Raw genomic sequence first — 18,703 nt, 5'->3', positions numbered from 1 at the left:
TGCAGGCTGTATCCTTTACTGTTCCCACATCTATGGACTACATTCAGATGTTGGCCTCCAGTTTGTAATCTCTGGATTAAAATTCCAACTTTTTAGTGAAGACTCCTTTGGTTCCCAAGGAGAGGAGATGACCACTCTCTCCTTTAGAAACCTCATCATTTTGCCTCTCTCTCTCTCTCACCACTTGTTACATGTCCTGCTTGTGATTCACACATTCATCTTATTTTTTATGTTGATCTCTTGATTTCTAAGGCAGATATGACAGGTGATTCATCTCTGTAGTCCCATGATGCCTGGATGGATTTCTTGAAGATAATTCACAGGGCAGAAACTGTATATTTTATTAACTGCAGCATCTTGAACAAGTACAGTCAGATACCACATGAAGGATTTGAGGGTGAATAAATGGAGAGAGACCCTGGGTTCATTCTCTGATGGGACTCCATAAAACCTTCTTTTCATTGCCCCATCCCTGAGCCTTTCACTGTGAAGGCTATTTGTCATCTAAAACCCAGAAGAACCTTCACTTACTAAATTACCATGACCCTGGACAGTTACTAATCTGTGAGGCAATTTCAAGCCAACATTCTTGGTGGCACTAATCATCTAGAAAAGTTATTGTGCAGTGACATCCAGCTGGTAACATGCCCTGGAGTGGGATATTCCCAAGAAAGTTGTCTAGATTAAAAAAAAAAAGACTCTGAAGGCATCAGTTACGGAGTTAGATTCTGGTACTAGGGACCATTTGGGGGGTTTCATTTTGTTTCTTTCTCCTGTGCTCCTGCTACCAACTCACACCAGGACTCCAGCTACCCAAACTGTCCTACCCCTGTCCAAGGTGATAGTGCATCTCTCCAAAGCAAATGGCATACAGGAAGATCTGAAGACAAAAGACTCTTAGCTTCAGGCAAAACAAACCAGCAACCCATACGTGTCATTAAAATTAAAGTGGAAGAGCACCTGGGTGGTTCATTTGGTTAAGTGTCCAACTCTTGATTTTGGCTCAGGTCATGATTTCACGGTTTGTGGATTTGAGCCCCATATCAGGCTCTGTGATGACTGTGTACCCTGCTCAGGATTCTTGCTCTCCCCCTCCCTCTGCCTCCCCCCCATTTCTCAAATTAAATAAATAAACATTAAAAAAATTAAATTAAATTAAAGTGGAATTTAGTGTTGTGTTAACAACTAAAAATATGTATTCTAGAGTTAAGGTTTAAGGTTTAGAACTAGCTACCTTAATTGAGAGACCTTGAGAAAGTTATCTGACCTCTCTGAAGCTTCAGTGAACCTATCTGTAAGGTGATGACAGCGATAGTGTCTACCATATAGAATTGTTTTCAAAATTCAGTGACATCATGCAAGGAAAGCTTCTAGCACAGTACCTGGCACATAATGGCATCAAAAATGTTAGCTGTTATTTTATCTGCTTTTATTCATCATTAGTAGTAAATTTCCTTGTGCTAAAATTCCTGACTGATAGCTAAGAAGAACCATGAGACAGGTTCTTAACCACCATCTTTCCTGAAACTGAAACACTCATAGGACATCAGGACCCCTCTTCTGCCTGCAGGAAGGTCTGTTCTCACACATCTTTGATAGAATGTCCCTTATCTTTTTGTCAGGCCCCCCTGATCTTTCATTCATAGATTCCAAGGATCAGAGCTAGAAATATCAGTTGGAAAATTGTGCCTCTGCATATTTTCAGGTATCATATACAGGATTGAACAAGAAGACCTTGAGAACTTTACTAACCCTAGGATTCAATGCTATCTCTTTTTTTTCACTCTTAATACTTTCTTACAGAAAAATGATTTGACAACATTGAAAAGCATCTAAAACACATTTCAGCTGGTGACTGCTTTGTGAAGCAGAGCATTCTGCAAAGCAAAAATCCCCAAAACTGTTATCTTTGGCTAATAGAAAAGGATTTCTAGTAAACACATTACCAACACCTATAAAACTCACACTTGAGAAGTCAAAGAAAATTCTATGTAGTAACTCTCATTTTAAAAAGGCATTCATTGAATTGCTTAGCTATATGCACCTTGAGCTGGATTAAGTTCGGAAGCAAAATATATTTTTTAAAAAAATACTTGCCTTCTGTCTTTTACTATAGCATGCCTTCTGGCTTTGGAATGTGTCTTTTATCTTCTGGGGAGGATAGAATCTCTCATCCTAATCAAAGAGTACTTATTAGATGCGGTGGTATAATAATTTGTGTGCTCCATGTCACAGTTTCCTGGAAAGAGCTTCCAAACCCTTGGGATTTCTTTTTTTTTTTTAACTTTATTTAAATCCAAGTTAGTTAACATATAGTGTAATAATGGTTTCGAGAGTAGAATTTAGTGATTCGTCACTTACATATAACACCCAGTGTTCATCACAAGGTCCCTCCTTAGTACCCATCACCCATCTAGCCCATTCCCCACCCAACTCCCCTCCAGAAACCTGTGGTTTGTTCTCTGCATTCTTTTATGGTTTGCCTCTCTCTCTGTTTTTTAATCTTATTTTTCGTTCCCTTTCCCTATGTTCATCTGTTTTATTAAATTCCACATATGAGTGAAATCACATGGTATTTGTCTTTCTCTGACTTATTTCGCTTAGTATGATACATTATAGTTCCATCTACCCTTGGGATTTCTTAAGTGATAAGAGTGTCTTTGTTATGTTAATAAGTTAATAAGGTGACTCCTGGTGTTTGCTTAAATAGCTTTAGGATGGAACTTGGTCACCATAAAAACCAGAAAGGTGATTAAAGGATAGTAACCTTGGGCCAGATCAGTCTCTGGAGAAAAATATGGGCCTGGAGATTGAGTTCAATGACATGGGCCAAGAATTTAATCAATCCTTCCTATGTAATGAAACCAAATAAAAAGTCTGGATACCAAAAACAGCGTGGAGGTTCCTCAAAAAATTAAAAATAGAACTACCCTTCAACCCAGCAATAGAACTACTAGGAATTTACCCAAGGGATACAGGAGTGCTGATGCATAGGGGCACATGTACCCCAATGTTTATAGCAGTGCTTTCAACAATAGCCAAATTATGGAAAGAGTTTAAAGGTCCATCAACTGATGAATGGATAAAGATGTGGTTTATATATATAATGGAATACTACTTGGCAATGAGAAAGAATGAAATCCTGCCATTTGCAGCAACATGGATGGAACTGGAGGGTATTATGCTAAGTGAAATAAGTCAGTCAGAGAAAGACAGATATCATATGTTTTCACTCATATGTGGATCTTGAGAAACTTAACAGAAGACCATGGGGGAAGGGAAAGGGGAAAAAATAGTTACAAACAAAGAGGGAGGGAGGCAAACCACAAGAGACTCTTAAATACAGAGAACAAACTGAGGGTTGATGGGAGTGGGGGAGGGGAAAGTGGGTGACGGACATTGAGGACAGCACTTGTTGGGATGAGCACTAGGTGTTGTATGGAAGCCAATTTGACAATAAATTATATTTAAAAAAAAAAACAAAAAACTTCTGGATACCAAAGCTCAGTGGAGATTCCTGGTTGGTGAACACATTGATGTGCCAAGAAAGTGACATGGCCTAACTCCAGAAGAGGGCATAGAAGCTCTGTGTTCAGGACCCCACCAAATCTCGCCTGTATAATGAAGTTGTAATTGTAAGTATAACACTTTCCTGAGTTCTAAGAGTCATTCTAGTGAATTATCAAACCTGAGAGTGTTGTGAGCACCCTCAAACTTATAGCCAGTTGGTCATAAGTACAGCCTGAGGACTCCTGAAGTGTGGCTGGGACCTCAAGCTCTGCTTTTCAAGTATTGTAGTATTAATCAGATGTATTCTGAATGTGTTACCCAGGGGCCAGCTAAGGACCTGGATAGTGATCCACCACCAAAGTTCATTTCTCAAAGTAGTACACTATTTAAAACCAAATCCACCCATATACATCTTGGAGGTTGGGCCCAGGAGCTCACCCACAACAACTTTGTGGGATCTCTTTCTCAAGCTTCCTGCTCTTTACGACTCCATACTCTCTCCCAGGAGCACATTTCTATCCTCTGACTAGAAATCTAGTGTTTTTTTCTCCCTAGAGTGCTGTGCACTTCTCACCATTGGGTTTGCTTCCAAGGACAAATGGTGGAAGGACATATATAGAGAGAGAAGCAATGGATCCTCTCTTACTCTTCAGACACCAGTAGGGTTTGAGAGGAGGATTCATCTTCTTTAGAAGTTTAGATGCCTGCCTGGTCACTGATGCCACCATTGCCTCCACCAAATTTCACTTTCAGGATGGGAGAGAAAAAGAAAAAATACAGGAAGTTTCCCCCATTCTCTGTCTAATACGAACTCCTCTTCCTATGCCTCTGACAAAAAAGGAGAGCTTCTCTTAGAGTGCTTCCTATCCATTCAATGAGCTGCTCCAGGATTCTGATGTGTTGGAACCAATACCAGAATATACGGAGGAGGGAAAAGGCAGGAAAATCACCAACATATCAATCTTACTTCAAGTTCATGTTTTCTTCCTCAGTCAGCCTGATATCATTTACTTTTTGGAGTCCTCAGATAGACATGCCATGTATTCTGTCCAGGGCTTTTACTTAACACTCAGTGGGAGAAACAGGATGGAGTGTGTTTACCCCATTGTAACTAGAAATACTTTGTGTATTTCTAAATTTTTGTATAAATTGTACCAGACTGTATCATTCACTTAACTTAATATTTTATTTTATTGTATATTACCATATTATCTCATATACACACATGTGTTACTGCATTTCCTACCAATGAATGTTTGTTTCTAACTTTTTACTATTGCAGCATTGGAATGAACACTCTTGTACATATTTTCTTGTGTCCATTGTAAGAATTTTTCTAGAATATGTGCCTAGAAGTGTCATTGCTGAGTAAAGATATATATTCTATGTATTATAAAATACTCTCTAAAGTAGTTGTATCTGTAAGCACTCCTATTGGCAATGGATAGTCATTCTCTATTCTTCCCCCACATCCTTGCAAACAAATGTTATTAGATTTTTTAAATATTTTCCAGTCTGATGGGTGTGAAATGGTATCTTATGATTATTTTATTTTGTATTTCTCTTTTATATCATTTTATGATTGCAAAAGTATATACATACATTATAAAAGTAATACAGTTAATGAAGAAATACAGAAAACTTGAGAGAAAATAAACAAGTATGTAGAAGGTTTTTTAAAAATCTGATACACCAAACTAATACAAGTGAAAATCTCAGAGGGGGAGGGCCAGTGCTTAGAACTGAGCACAGTGGTCAAGGGGATTTAGCTCTTTTTTTTTTTTTTTTTAAATAAAAAGTGGTGTCTCCTGGGTATCTCAGTCAGTTGAGTGTTGGACTCTTGATTTCAGCTCAGGTCATGATCCCAGGGTCATGGGATCAAGCTCTGTGTCAGGCTCCATGTTTAATGTGAAGCCTGCTTACGACTCTCTCTCTCTTTCTCCCCCTCTGTCCGTCCCCCACTTAAGCTCTAATTTTTTTTAAAAAATGTATTCATGTATTTCTTATAATCAAAAATGAATTTACTATGTGTGGTGACAGATGTTAACTAGATTTAGTGGTGATCATTTAGCAACATATACAAATATCAAATCATTATGTTGTACACCTGAAACTAACATAACTTTATATGTCAAAAAGATCTCAATTTTTAAAATTAATTGAAAAATAAATTGTGATTATTTTGTTTGGCTATCTTTCCATTTTATATGTTATTATATGTTATGTTATTACATAGATATGAATAGACTATATTTGTAAACTGAAATCTTGAGTTTTAGTAATCATGCCATAATAATTTATTTTTTAAACCTTTATAAATGTTTTTAAAAGTCTGCTAACAGAAGCTTTAGTTTTTAAGTTGAGACATAATTGACATTTAATAGTGTGTAAGTTTAAGGTATACAATGTGTTGATTGGCTACATTTATATGTAACTTTATGAATTTATATGTAACTTTATGCTACATTTATGCAACTTTAAAGAATATGCAACTTTAAAGAATATAATATACTGTGGTTGACTATAATCATAGTGCTAGGCATTAGATCTCCAGCACTTAGTCATCTTCTAACACTGTGACCAACATCTCCCCAATTTCACCATCTCCCATTCCCTCAGTTTCTATGATTCCCATGTAAATGAAATCATACAGCATTTGTCTTTGTCTCTGACTTATCTCACTGAGCATAATGTCCTCAAGATCCATCTATGTTGTCCCAAATGGCAAAATTTCCTTCTTTCTCATGGCTGAATAATATTCCAGTGTGTGTGTGTGTGTGTGTGTGTGTGTGTGTGAGACATCTCCTTTATCCGTTTATCCATTGACAGACACTTAAATTGTTTCCATATCTTGTCAACTATGAAGAATGCTACAAAAAAAAAAAACACATGGGAGTTCAGATATCTCTTTGAGATATTGATTTCATTTCCTTGGGGTGCATACTCAGAAGTGCGATTGATGGATCATATGGCAGTTTTATTTTACATTTTTTGAGGAACCTCCATACTCAAAAGGTTTTAAGGAATCTTTCCTTAATGGCTATAACAATTTACATTCCTACCAACAGTTCACAAAAGTTTCTTTTCCTCCATGTCCTCACCAACACTTATTGCCTCTTGTCTTTTTGGTGATAACTATCCTCACAGGTATGAGGTGACATCTCATTGTGGTTTTGATTGACATTTTTCCTGATGATTAATGATGTTCAACATCTTTTCATGTATCTGTTGGCAATTTGTATGTCTTCTTTGGAAATGTGTGTATTCACTTTCTCTGCTCACTTTTAAATTGGATTTTTGGGGTTTGTTGTTACTGAGTTGTACAAATTCCTTATATATTTTGATATTAACCTCTTATCCAATATAAGGTTTACAAGTATTTTCTCCTATTCCACAGGTTATCTTTTCATATTGTTGATAATTTCTTTTGCTATGCAAAACCTTTTTAATTTGATGTAGTCCCACTTCTTTATTTTTTCTTTGTGTGTACGTGTGTGTGTGTGTGTGTGTGTGTGTGTGCTTTTGCTTCCTAACCCCAAAATTGTTGCCAAGACCTTACGTTTTCTTCTAGGAGTTTCATGGTTTCAGATCTTATGTTTAAATCTTTAATCCATTTTGTGTTAACTTTTGTGAGTGGTAGATAAGATCGGGGTCCAATTTCATTCTTCTGCATGTGATTGTCCAGTTTTCCCAACACCATTTATTTAAGAGACTATCATTTCTCCACTGAGTATACTTTGCTTCCTTGTCAAATATTAGTTGACCACATATGCAAGAGTTTAATTCTGGGCTCTCTATTACATTCCACTAGTCTATGTGTCTATTTTTATGCCAGTACCATACTGTTTTAATTATTTTAGCTTTGAAGTATAGTTTGAAATCAGGAAGTGTGATACTTCTGGCTTTGTTCTTCTTTCTCAGGATTGCCTTGACTATCAGTCTTTTATGGCTCCATACAAATTTAGAATTTTTTTCTATATCTGTGAAAAATGCCATTGGAATTTTGATAAGGATTGCAATGGAGATAGCTTTGGATAGTACAAACATTTTAACAATATTAATTCTTCTGACCCATGAACATAGGATATTTTTCCATTTGTGTGTGTCTTCTTCAATTTCTTTCACCAAAGTCTTGTAGTTTTCATTGTATAGATCTTTTGCTTCCTTGGTTAAGTTTAAGTACTTTATTGTTTTTGTAAACATATTTAATGGTTGCACAAAGGCCCATCTGTGTATGTAAGTTATAATTTACTAACCATTCACTCCTAAAGAGCATTGGAGTTAGTTTCAGTTTTACCTCCTTGGCAGGGGAAATACCACTTCAAAGAACATCTTTGTCAACATTCTGGATAGTTTCCTTGAGTTAAATTTCCAGGACAGGAATTAACTTATTGAAGCATATAAACATTGCTAAGGCCTTTGATATATTCTGCCTTGTTGTTTTCAGAAAGATTGGGTCGCTTTAACCAGCAGTACATGAGAGCAGCTTATCAGGATTGGGAGGTTTTACTTTTTAACAATTCTCTAATTTCTTTTTTTAGGTTTCTCAGAAAAGAATTCTATAAAATAGTTCTTTAATTTGTCTAAGATATAGCTTCATTATAGAAAGAAGAAAGGTGTGTGTGTGTGTGTGTGTGTGTGTGTGTGTGTGTGACAGAGACAGAGACAGAGAGAGACAAAGAGAGAGATAGACACAAGAGAAATAGCACTCTTCTCCCAGCTAATATAATGGCAGTGGGCAAACATTGAGTGAATCAGCTCCCAGGAAGGGCAGATAGAATAAAATCACTTACTTCTTGGCAGAAAGCTTTGTTTTTCAACTACATATTATTTCAATTGTCATGTTACTCTCTTAATCTGAGACCACCCTCCAAGCCCCAGCCATGTGTAGGCACAGAAACAAATGTTGTTGGTGTTGGCATCTGAGCTAAGTCCACTTGCTCCATCCTGCAGGAGAGTGGAAGAACCCAGAACTCCATCCTGTATGGGGAACTAACCTTTGCCCCAAACAACACAGAATGCTCATTTTATTTTACAAGACATTTTAAATACCTTGAGAAGTGCTTTCATCAAATGGTTCAATTCAAAACATTGTTTTATATTGTATAAACAAAAAACAGCTTTTTGCCCCCCAGGAAACACACTCAAAATTGGTTTTTGTGGTGGTTGTCATTGCTGGCACCTTGCTTTTTTCACATAATAATGCACGCTAGCGATTATTCCATGACAGTACAGAGATGGAGACCTCATTGCTTTATTTAGAAGCACATTTTTATATCGAGGTAAAGCACACAGAACATAAAACTAACCATCTTAACCATTTTAACTGTATAGTACAGTAGTGTTAACTATCTACACATGGTTGTACAACAGATCTCTAGGACTTATTTATCCTGCAAAACTGAAATTCTGTATCCATTGAACAACAGCTTCCCTCCCCCTCCCCAAGCCCTAGTAACCACCATTCTACTTCACTACAGGTTATTTTTGAAACATTCAGATCATATGAAAATCAAGCATACCTAAAATGTAGTCACACAAAGCAATTCATCATTCTAGAAGCCAGTATAAACCATTGAACATAGACCCACTTTGCAAAGATGAAAATAATTTGTGAGTTTACTACTGAGAATCCTGTTCACAATACTTCCAGTTTTTCACTATGCATATTTTTAAGTTATTGAGATAATAACATTTAGATAATTTCTATCTTGCTTTTTTACTTAACTTTTTAATGGAAGCATCTTACCTGCCTATCATCACTCATCATAGTGCTATTTTTAATAGCTGCACTATATATTTTAATTTATTCTTTGTCTTTTGTTATCTGGAGCGTTCCTATGAGGCAGGTACTTTGTTCATGTCCATTTTACAGATGAGACTGTTGCACAAAGTTTGGTATCCTATGTCAGGGATGAAAAAATTCATGATCTAAATAGTGATCCTTGACTGCAAACTGTGATTTCCATAGAAACTGAAGAGTCCAAATAATCATTGTTTTAAAACCTCAGTTACCTTGTTTTAGTCGAGCTCGTGTCCATTTCCATGGAAACAGAAGTGATAGCAGCAGAGGAGTTAGAATTGGCTTTAGTGAGCGTCAGAAACAATTGCTGCCTGAGAGCAAGACTGTCGCTTCCTAAATTGCACCTGCCCAGCCCGCGGCATAAGCCACACAGCTGGAGTTTATAGATTATTGACTTTGGAAAGTAAAAAGACTTCTGCCATATTTGACACCCAACTCCCCAGCTGAGCCTCACCAGCCAGTCTAAATAATTTAGACAAAATTAGATTTGTTTTTATCCCGAAGTTTGCAGAGAGACTATGTAGCTGTCACCAACATATTTAAGACAATTGATGACATTCTACTTCATTCATATGAAAAAAGCTTAATTTTAGCAAAATGTGTTTACTATTAGGTGACCTGTGTTCTGCATACAGCAACAGAGGGTAAGAATTTTGTTAACTATGGTTTCACTTTAAGAAATGATCACTTCTAACTTCAGGCACAAATATTTTCACGTTTTACCACAGATTTAAAACGTCTACTAAACTAGATGGAATAAAGCATGGATTGACAAATTTTGTCTCACAGACCAAATCTGGCCTGCCACCTGCTTTGGTAAAGTTTTATTGGAATGCAGCCACATTTACACACTGTCCATGATTGCTTCCCTGCTACAAGAGCAGTGCTGGGTAGTTGCAACCAAGACTGGAGTCCTGAAAGCCTGCAATATTTACTATCTGGCTTTAACAGGAAGTGTACAGGCCGCTGATCTAATGAACCCCATCTATCCATCACGCAGCTGGAGCAACTCTCAACACATGAGAGGTGCACATGAGCAGGCGAGCTCTTCTAAGTCTCCCATTGTGCCACTTAAAAGGCACTCATTGATTTATACAACATAAATACCAAGAGTTAAAAATAGTTGCAGCTACAAGGCATGATAATTAAGTCAAGCAAATGTTGGGATAGCAACGTGGTCTTGCTGTCATCTCTCCCGCCCTCTTGCCTCATATCCCTCTAGACTTGGCCTGAGGACAAAAGAGGGGATCAGAACCCAGGTCTGAGAGGATGTAAAGGTACTTCAGAGAGGTGCATGGCAGCTCAGAAGGGCAGGAAGAACTGAAAGTGAACAAGGACATCTCCAGAATCCTCTTTGCCTCACTGTAAGCTCTAGGAACCTGCCCAGCACACACTGCCAGCTCTGATTTCAAGATTTCTTTATGCCAAAACTTAGTATAGGCACAATGAGCCTGGTGGTGTGTGAATAGAACACCCAGGCAGCAGAGGAGGGCTCTGCTCTGTCCCCAGCACTGTGCAATGTTGGGCATATCATTCACCAGCTCTGGGCAAATCAGTCCATGGGAGACTTGCTTTATCAGAAATAAAGTGGCATCATCCCCGCTCTCAAAATTTGGAGGATCAGGTGGGAAGGATATGCATAAATGTGCTTTTTAGAACACTGCAGTTTGCCTCCATGGTAGATAGGAGGGACAGCTTGTTGAGACCATCCAAAAGATACTCAAGACTCTGGAAGGAAATAAACTAACAACAACAAGACAAAGGGAGAAAACCCTTCCTTTGTTTTCCCCATGTCTTTTAACTTTTTTCAATGTGCTTTTAGCTTTATCCATTTATTTTACCCTCAGATCCTGCCTTTAAGGCATGTAGGCAATTTATCTAAACCCACATTTTATAGATGAGAAATATCAGACACTGAGAAGCAAGCACCATTTCTCAAGGCCACTTGAAGGCATGATAATGTTCACAGCACAGACGGCAAGAGCTCACCAATCAGACTAGATTTCTGGCTCTACTACATGCCATTTCTGTCTTCTGGAACAAATTTCTTAACCCCTTTTTACCTCTTTTGTCTCTTCTGAAAAATGTGGATAATAGCTAACAGGTACTTAACAAATATTTTTTCCCAAAATGTGTATCTTGAGGGGAAAAAGCTTAACATGGTTTTTGTTTATGTGTTTGGGGCTTTTTATAGGAGAGGTATGTGGGGGAGACATGAAAGCAGAGTCCTGTCCTATCTCTGGGTGAGTTGTAAACATAGACTACTGCTTTTTTTTTTTTTTAATATATGAAATTTATTGTCAAATTGGTTTCCATACAACACCCAGTGCTCATCCCAAAAGGTGCCCTCCTCAATACCCATCACCCACCCTCCCCTCCCTCCCACTCCCCATCAACCTTCAGTTTGTTCTCAGTTTTTAACAGTCTCTTATGCTTTGGCTCTCCCACTCTAACCTCTTTCATAGACTACTGCTTTGAATGGCAAAGAAATATTCAGCATTTAAGAGAATCCTCTGTTCTGTTCTTGTCAAAACAGCAGCTCTAAATTATTAGACTACTTAGCCTGAGCTACTAAATGGACTTGACTTTTGTAAACTTAATCTTCACCCAAAACTTGAGCCTGATGACTTTTGGATTGGCTGAGTAAGGTGATATTCCCATCCAAAAGTTACTGAGGCATCAGGAATTCAGGGATATTCCTGCTCACAGGCTATAGGCCTCCCCAGCCATGATACCCTCCTTTTGGGATGCAGAGATTCTACAAGTTCCATGACAAAGATACCCAATGCAAACAGAGACTAAGGTAGACCCACAACTGCTGTGGCACAAAACTAGCAGGACTGCAGGCTAGCACATAAATGGCCAAGCACACAAACCATCAAAATCTTTCTCATCAGCCTTCTGAGTCACATCTCTGCATTTTGTTTGCAACGGTGAGATTTTCTTCTCTTCAGCCTATTATCCTAGCATTCATTTGTCCTGTCAACACATCATAAATTGTTTATAATGCATCGTGCCAGAACAGCACTGAAGTAATGAGAATAAATAGATCCTGATAGACATATTGCTACCCACCAAAATTGAACTGTTAAATAGCTCATGAATATTTAGAAAGTGTTGACTTGCTTCTCACCTCACAAGGCACTTGGGAAATTTTGCCACAAATGGGGAGCTCCTGTTAGAAAGCCATGGAGAAGCGAGGAATAGAAAGAGTTGGGTGTGGGGCAGGTTCTAGGCTCTGTCACTAACTGGAACAACTGGTTGTGAGTTTATTTAGCAAGTCCCTTAAACTCTGTCTTTTAATTTGCTAATGGGAAAAGTACCTCTAAGGTTTATTCTAGTTTTGAAATTCTAATTCTGGGTGAAATAGAGTCTTCTCTTCTGGGCCTCATGTGCCACAGCGCCTTGGGCCACTTGTTCTAGGCCAAGCCAACCAACACTGTGATGACCAACTGAGCCAAACTCAGCCTCAGCCTCACATGGACAGTGCCTTGCCTCAGGACTGCACTGCCTACCATCAGCCTCTTGTCCTGGGACTTCTCCACTTAGCATTGAGGTAAGAACACCCACACTGAAAGTACAAGGGCATTCAAGCCCTATTGGTCAAACATTGGACTGATGGGAGATGGGATCTGGCAGAAATTCTCCCTTACTCAGCCAGGTGGATTAAGAAGCATCTTTTTGTTTAGCATTGTAGAAGATGGCCCCATGAGATAGAGAAACCATTTACACTTAGTAAGTGGTGGCCAGTTTTATCAAGACACCCTAATACTTGCTTTCTCTCCTCTGCCTCATTACCTTTGTCCCTCACTCCTGCTTCTTGGGATTTTATTCTCTAATAAAGAGTTAGTCCTTCAGCTTTGTCACAAGCTTTGCTCAGGGGAAACTGAGCTAAGATACTGAGAATATTCATGGATCAAATTAAGCAATGTGAAGTTTATGGTACAATGGAAATACCCAATGTTCTCTACTTGATTTGTGACAGTGTTAGAACAGAGCATCATTGGGCAATTTTGTCTATCTACCTAGATAAAGAGATAAAGTTCCTTTCAGAAATTATCTTTAAATGAGGCAAGAAAAAGACATGGACTTTGTCATCACTGAGATTTCTATCTGAGTGGGGGGAAATAGCCAATATTCTTTCACTGCTGCCTTGGTTGGCTTGAACCCAATAAAACAATGATTCTTACCACTAGTTACCTGAGGCTTTGCCTGTCCTTACCATCACCATTCACTGCCAACATATCTAAGGTTTTGATGTTGTCTATCTTTTGAAAATAATTCTGCCTGAAATTCTTATACATTTCTTTGTGGCCTCACTAGGTTCCAGGTCATGAGAGAAAGTACAAGTTCCATTAGAAAACTTAATTCTAAGATCATACATAAAATGACCTCACTTCAGTGTACTTTGGGTTATTGGCTTGGGTCCTGAAGATGCTCCCTGAGTTTGCACAAATGCATATTTTGATGCTTTGGTGCTACTATTGTCCTCTCTCCCGTATGCTTTCTCCTGTCTCAGACCCCACCTTCTTCTGGTTATAAACCTTGTTCCCTGCACAGGTTTGGGTATATGACTCAAGCCAGGCCAGTCTTAATGCTTTAACCTACTCCTTAAGCCAGAAATTGGTCCAGGGAAAGGTACTTGACCCAATCTAAGTCAATCAGAGTACTTCACTATTGTTTTTTTCTTTTTTAATTTTTTAAATGTTTATTTATTTTTGATAGAGAGAGAGAGAGAGGAAGGGGCAGAGAGAGAGGGAGACAGAGGATCCAAAGCAGGTTCTACACTGACAGCGGAGAGCCAAATGCAGGGCTTGATCTCACCAACTGCAAGATCATGACCGGAGCTGAAGTCAGACACTTAACCAACCACCACCCAGGTGCCCTTGTTGCTTTTTCTTAATAGAACTGACATGAAAGACTCCCTTTTTCACTTTTACATAAGTTTCAGAGTTGTGATCCCAGAGTTTCCAGTAGTAGCATGATCACTGCCAAAACTTTTCTGATAATGCAAGAGAATAAAGCCAAGACAGAAAAACAAAGAGATGAATAGAAGAAGGCAAAGTCTTGGTATCAAGTCTTCAGTTCCAGTCTGAGTTTTGCATATTCCTGCAATGTTTTATTCCAGTATCATGTTACTAAATCCCTTGTTTGCAGCTGGCTGGAATTGGGTTTCTGTCACTTGCAATCAAAAGAATCTTGGTTAATACAGATGTGTACAAAAAGCAAAGCCCTTTCTCTACTTTAATACACCTTGCTATTTTTTTCTTCTTTGTGCAAAAGAATGAATTTGATGTAGAGATAGCAGGACCTTTCAGCTACCCTGTGAATTAGTTAAGCTGGATTTATGGAACATCTTTGGACTCTGATCTGTCACTCCTTTTTTCATGCCATGTACAAGTTTTATTTAGATGTCTACAAAAACCAGAATAGGAAGCCATAGCTTAAGATGATGAAGAAAAGTCAACCAAGCCAGTTTGTTCTGCTTTCTAATGCAAAATTTTGTCTGTGAGTATAGCAGATGGAGGAAAAACCCAAAATGTTCAAGTTTTATTTTTTTCTGATTCAGACACATTGTCAGGTAGATAGCCCATTCTTATTCTTTGGATGGAGGCTCTTCACTATGGACTTTCATGATCATTTATTCTCATATCTTTCAGAGGCACAGATAACTGAGTAATTACGCAGCATGGAATATCTAATTGTATTCAATAATTACATGGGAAGCTGCAGTGTGGAAAATAAAGAGTTACCAAAATAACACTTTGTTTCTGACAAAATGAGAGGAAAGTATAGTTCTGGCTCCAGCAGGAACAGCTGCCTGCCATGAGGCTAGTGCCCTTTCTGCTCATGTGGGCAGCTCTGCCGCCCATGTGCACAGATGTGAAACCGCCCAAGACACTCTGAGAGCTGACTCTTGTGGCTGGGACATGTATTTCTCTGAAACAAATTATGTAGGCTCCTTTCATACTGAAAAAGGTTGTGTATCAAAAAATTGATTCTCAGACACCTGTCATTCAACTTCTGAAAAGTTTTCTTCAAAGATGTAAGCACTTCAGAATGGGGCCTTGCAGCTACCCTTCCTGATGTCTTAGTTATCCAGCTCTCGTGGACCTGCCGACCATGTGCTCTGGATCCCTATGTGAGCCCTTTGCTACAATAAACAGCAGGAAATCAAAATCCTTTACATTTGTATAGCACTGTCTGTCTTCTTGTCAAATTCCTTCCATTTTACTGTTGATTTCCACCCTATTTGGTTTATAAAGCAAGGATTATTATCACCATTTGATGGAGAAGAAACCTGTGGACCATGAAAAGGTCCAGGATGAGTTAAGATGGATCCTAACCCATACAGAGAGCATGATATCCCTATTGCTACACACACACACACACACACACACACACACACACACATCAGTGGGAGGTATCAATTAGTAGTGATTATCTCCTGCCTGATTATTTCCCCCTGGAGATATGAGATTGTTCTCAGATCTTTCTTATCTTGACCATGGTTAATCCACCACTGAATAAAAAATTTAACTGTATTAAAGTGTGAATCTATCTGTGATCTTCTTCCTTCCTGTAATCACCAGCCAATTTATAGTTGACTATAAATTATGTCAAACTTCACATCTTCATAAGAAGAAAAAATTCATAATGCTAGGCTTTACCAGTCTACTTTGAGCCTCAGGATTCCTAGCATTGGTGTGTTAATTGCACAAAACTTAAAGTACCAAAAAGAACTTTAGAATATTCTTCTAAAGATGGTATAGAGTTAAGTAAGAAAATATAGATAAGGCACTAGATGGTCACTGAAAAAAGCAATTCTCTTCAATTATTATTAAATGAATACCAGCAAAATATTACCAAATATTTTGCAAAAAATACTGCCCCCAAATATTGCAAAGCCTCCTCTCATAAAATGTTTAAAGTCATTATGGTGAAACCTATCAAGGAGAAAACAAAGGCAGAGATGGCAATTGAAGGCTGACATCCAAAATGAGGGAGGACTAGACCCCTGAGGGGTCTTGATATATCTTTGTGGTTTTGCACAATGAGAAATGTCACCACACAATAATAGTACTAGAGGGGTGGTGTTCAGAGATATCCCCACCTGCTCTGATGAAGCTTGGTGTCCACTAAGGGCCTAAGGTGGGTCTACCACTTAATGTCTGTGGGCCAGGCAAGCTGTGAGAAACTAAAACCTGAATTCATCAGACAGTGGGTCAGCAGAGAGATGCTGTCCCTGTTGCTCAGTGTTCCATGACTTTCTAGCTAACTGGTTATTGTTCTTCTGGGTGCTTAGAGACCATTTCTGAGGGACACTTAGTAACTCACTAGCTTCAAAAGAAAAGGAAAAGAGGTGCTGAGTAAGGTTGTAAAGAAAATGGAAAGACAGTTTTCTGCTCAAAAAAGACAGTTTTAAAATGAGGGAACAGAGAGAGAGGGGTGAGAAAGAGAGAGAAACAGCCTTTATTTTCTTCATGTTTGGGGCATTATATTGTATATATTCAGATTGTCATTGTTGGTGTCTCAAGTCAACCCACATTGAGACAGAAGTGCCAGGACCATGCATAGATGCAGTAGGTGGATATCTACATAGTGTGATTTAAGCAGTGGGCAGGCTCCAGACCCTAAAATAGTTCTTCCTCTGGCTTCACAGGGCACATTAAGTAGTGATTGCTTCATGTTCCTCTCTGTTTAATGCAAATAACCCTGGGAAAGATAATGTATTGTTAGTCATTAAGCATTCATGTAATTTGCTTATTTCACCTCCCCACTAGATTCCTAAGAGATCCTGGTTCAAGATTACCTTGATTGGGGCACCTTGGTGGCTCAGTCGGTTAAGTGTCCGACTTCGGCTCAGGTCATGATCTCGTGGTTCGTGAGTTCAGCCCCGCGTCGGGCTTTGTGCTGACAGCTCAGAGCCTGGAGCCTGTTTCAGATTCTGTTTCCTTCTGTCTCTGCCCCTCCCCCACTCGCTCTCTCTCTCTCTCTCTCTCTCAAAAATAAAGATTAAAAAATTTTTTTTTAATTAAAAAAAAGATTTACCTTGATTTAGGTACCTGTTTGTGATCTTGGGTAAGTCCATTAGCCTCAACGTGCCTCAGTTTCACCTGTTATACAGACACCATTGTTTGCCCCATCTGCCTCTTAGGACACTTGTAAGAATTGAAAGAAGTAATATATAAGTAATAAAGCAACATAGGTACTAGTGAGTCATCATAGCTGGAATTGGAACAGCACTGGAAGCCTGAAGGAGAAGAACCTAAAAGGCAAGAACCACTTTTACAACCGAAGGACGCTTCCTGGACACATACATATTGTCTTAATAGCTATACCTTGTAATCGAAGAAAGAGCATTGAATTTAGAAACAGAAGGCCTAGATTTCAAAACTCTCAAACAGGAAAGTAATAAAAGATCATGAGAAGGAAGTAAAGAAAAGAAAGATTCAAATGGCCTCAAATACTTTAAACATATCCAATCTCACCAATAATGTAAGAAAGGCAAATAAGAATGGCAAGATGTTATTTCCAACCATAAATTTTATTTATTTTATTTTATTATTATTTTTAAAATTTAAATCCAAGTTAGTTAACATATAGTGTAAGAATGATTTCAGGAATAGAATTTAGTGATTCATCACTTACATAAAACACCCAGTGCTCATTCCAACAAGTGTCTTCCTTAATGCCTATTGCCCATTTAGCTCATCTCCCACCCCCAAATCCTGCCAGCCACCCTCAGTTTGTTCTCTGTATTTAAGAGCCTTTTATGGTTTGTCTCCCTTTCTGTTTTTATATTATTTTTTCTTCCCTTCTCTTATCTTCATCTGTTGTGTTTCTTAAATTCTATATATGAGTGAAATCATGATGTTTGCCTTTCTCTGACTGAATTATTTTGCTTAGCATAATGCACTCTAGTTCCATCCACGTCATTGCAAATGACACGATTTCATTCTTTTCGACTGTCGAGTAATATTCCATTGTATATATATACCACATCTTATTTATCCATTTGTCACTCGATAGACATTTGGGCTCTTTCCATAATTTGGCTACTGTGGATAGTGCTGCTGTAAACATGGGGGTGCATGTGCCCCTTCGAATCAACATTTTTGTACCCTTTAATACCTAGTAGTGCAATTGATGGGTTGTATGGTAGTTCTATTTTTAATTTTTTGAGGAAACTCCATACTGTTTTCCAGAGTGACTGCACCAGTGCAAAAGTATTCCACTTTCTCCGCATCCTTGCCAACATCTGATGTTGGCTGAGTTGTTAATGTTAGCCATTCTGACAGGTGTAAGGTGGTATTTCATTGTGGTTCTGATTTGTATTTCCCTGACGATGAGTGATGTTGAGCATTTTTTCATGTGTCAGTTGGCCAT

At 38.4% G+C, this 18,703-nt stretch overlaps 1 long non-coding RNA gene across 1 annotated transcript; it reads left to right on the top strand.

The window, feature by feature from the left end:
* The first annotated feature begins 2,524 nt into the window (after window positions 1–2,524).
* Window positions 2,525–18,282, top strand: LOC121010002 (uncharacterized). The gene is made up of 3 exons (XR_005780953.1): window positions 2,525–2,603; window positions 14,373–14,377; window positions 18,224–18,282. It is a non-coding gene; the product is annotated as an uncharacterized LOC121010002 (long non-coding RNA).
* Window positions 18,283–18,703: the final 421 nt, after the last annotated feature.

Source organism: Herpailurus yagouaroundi, unplaced genomic scaffold, assembly GCF_014898765.1.
Source record: "Herpailurus yagouaroundi ecotype Mexico unplaced genomic scaffold, PumYag 190, whole genome shotgun sequence".
Taxonomy (NCBI): Eukaryota; Metazoa; Chordata; class Mammalia; order Carnivora; family Felidae; genus Herpailurus; species Herpailurus yagouaroundi.
Note: the sequence above shows the minus strand (reverse complement) of the source record. Positions and strands in the feature narration are given on the sequence as shown.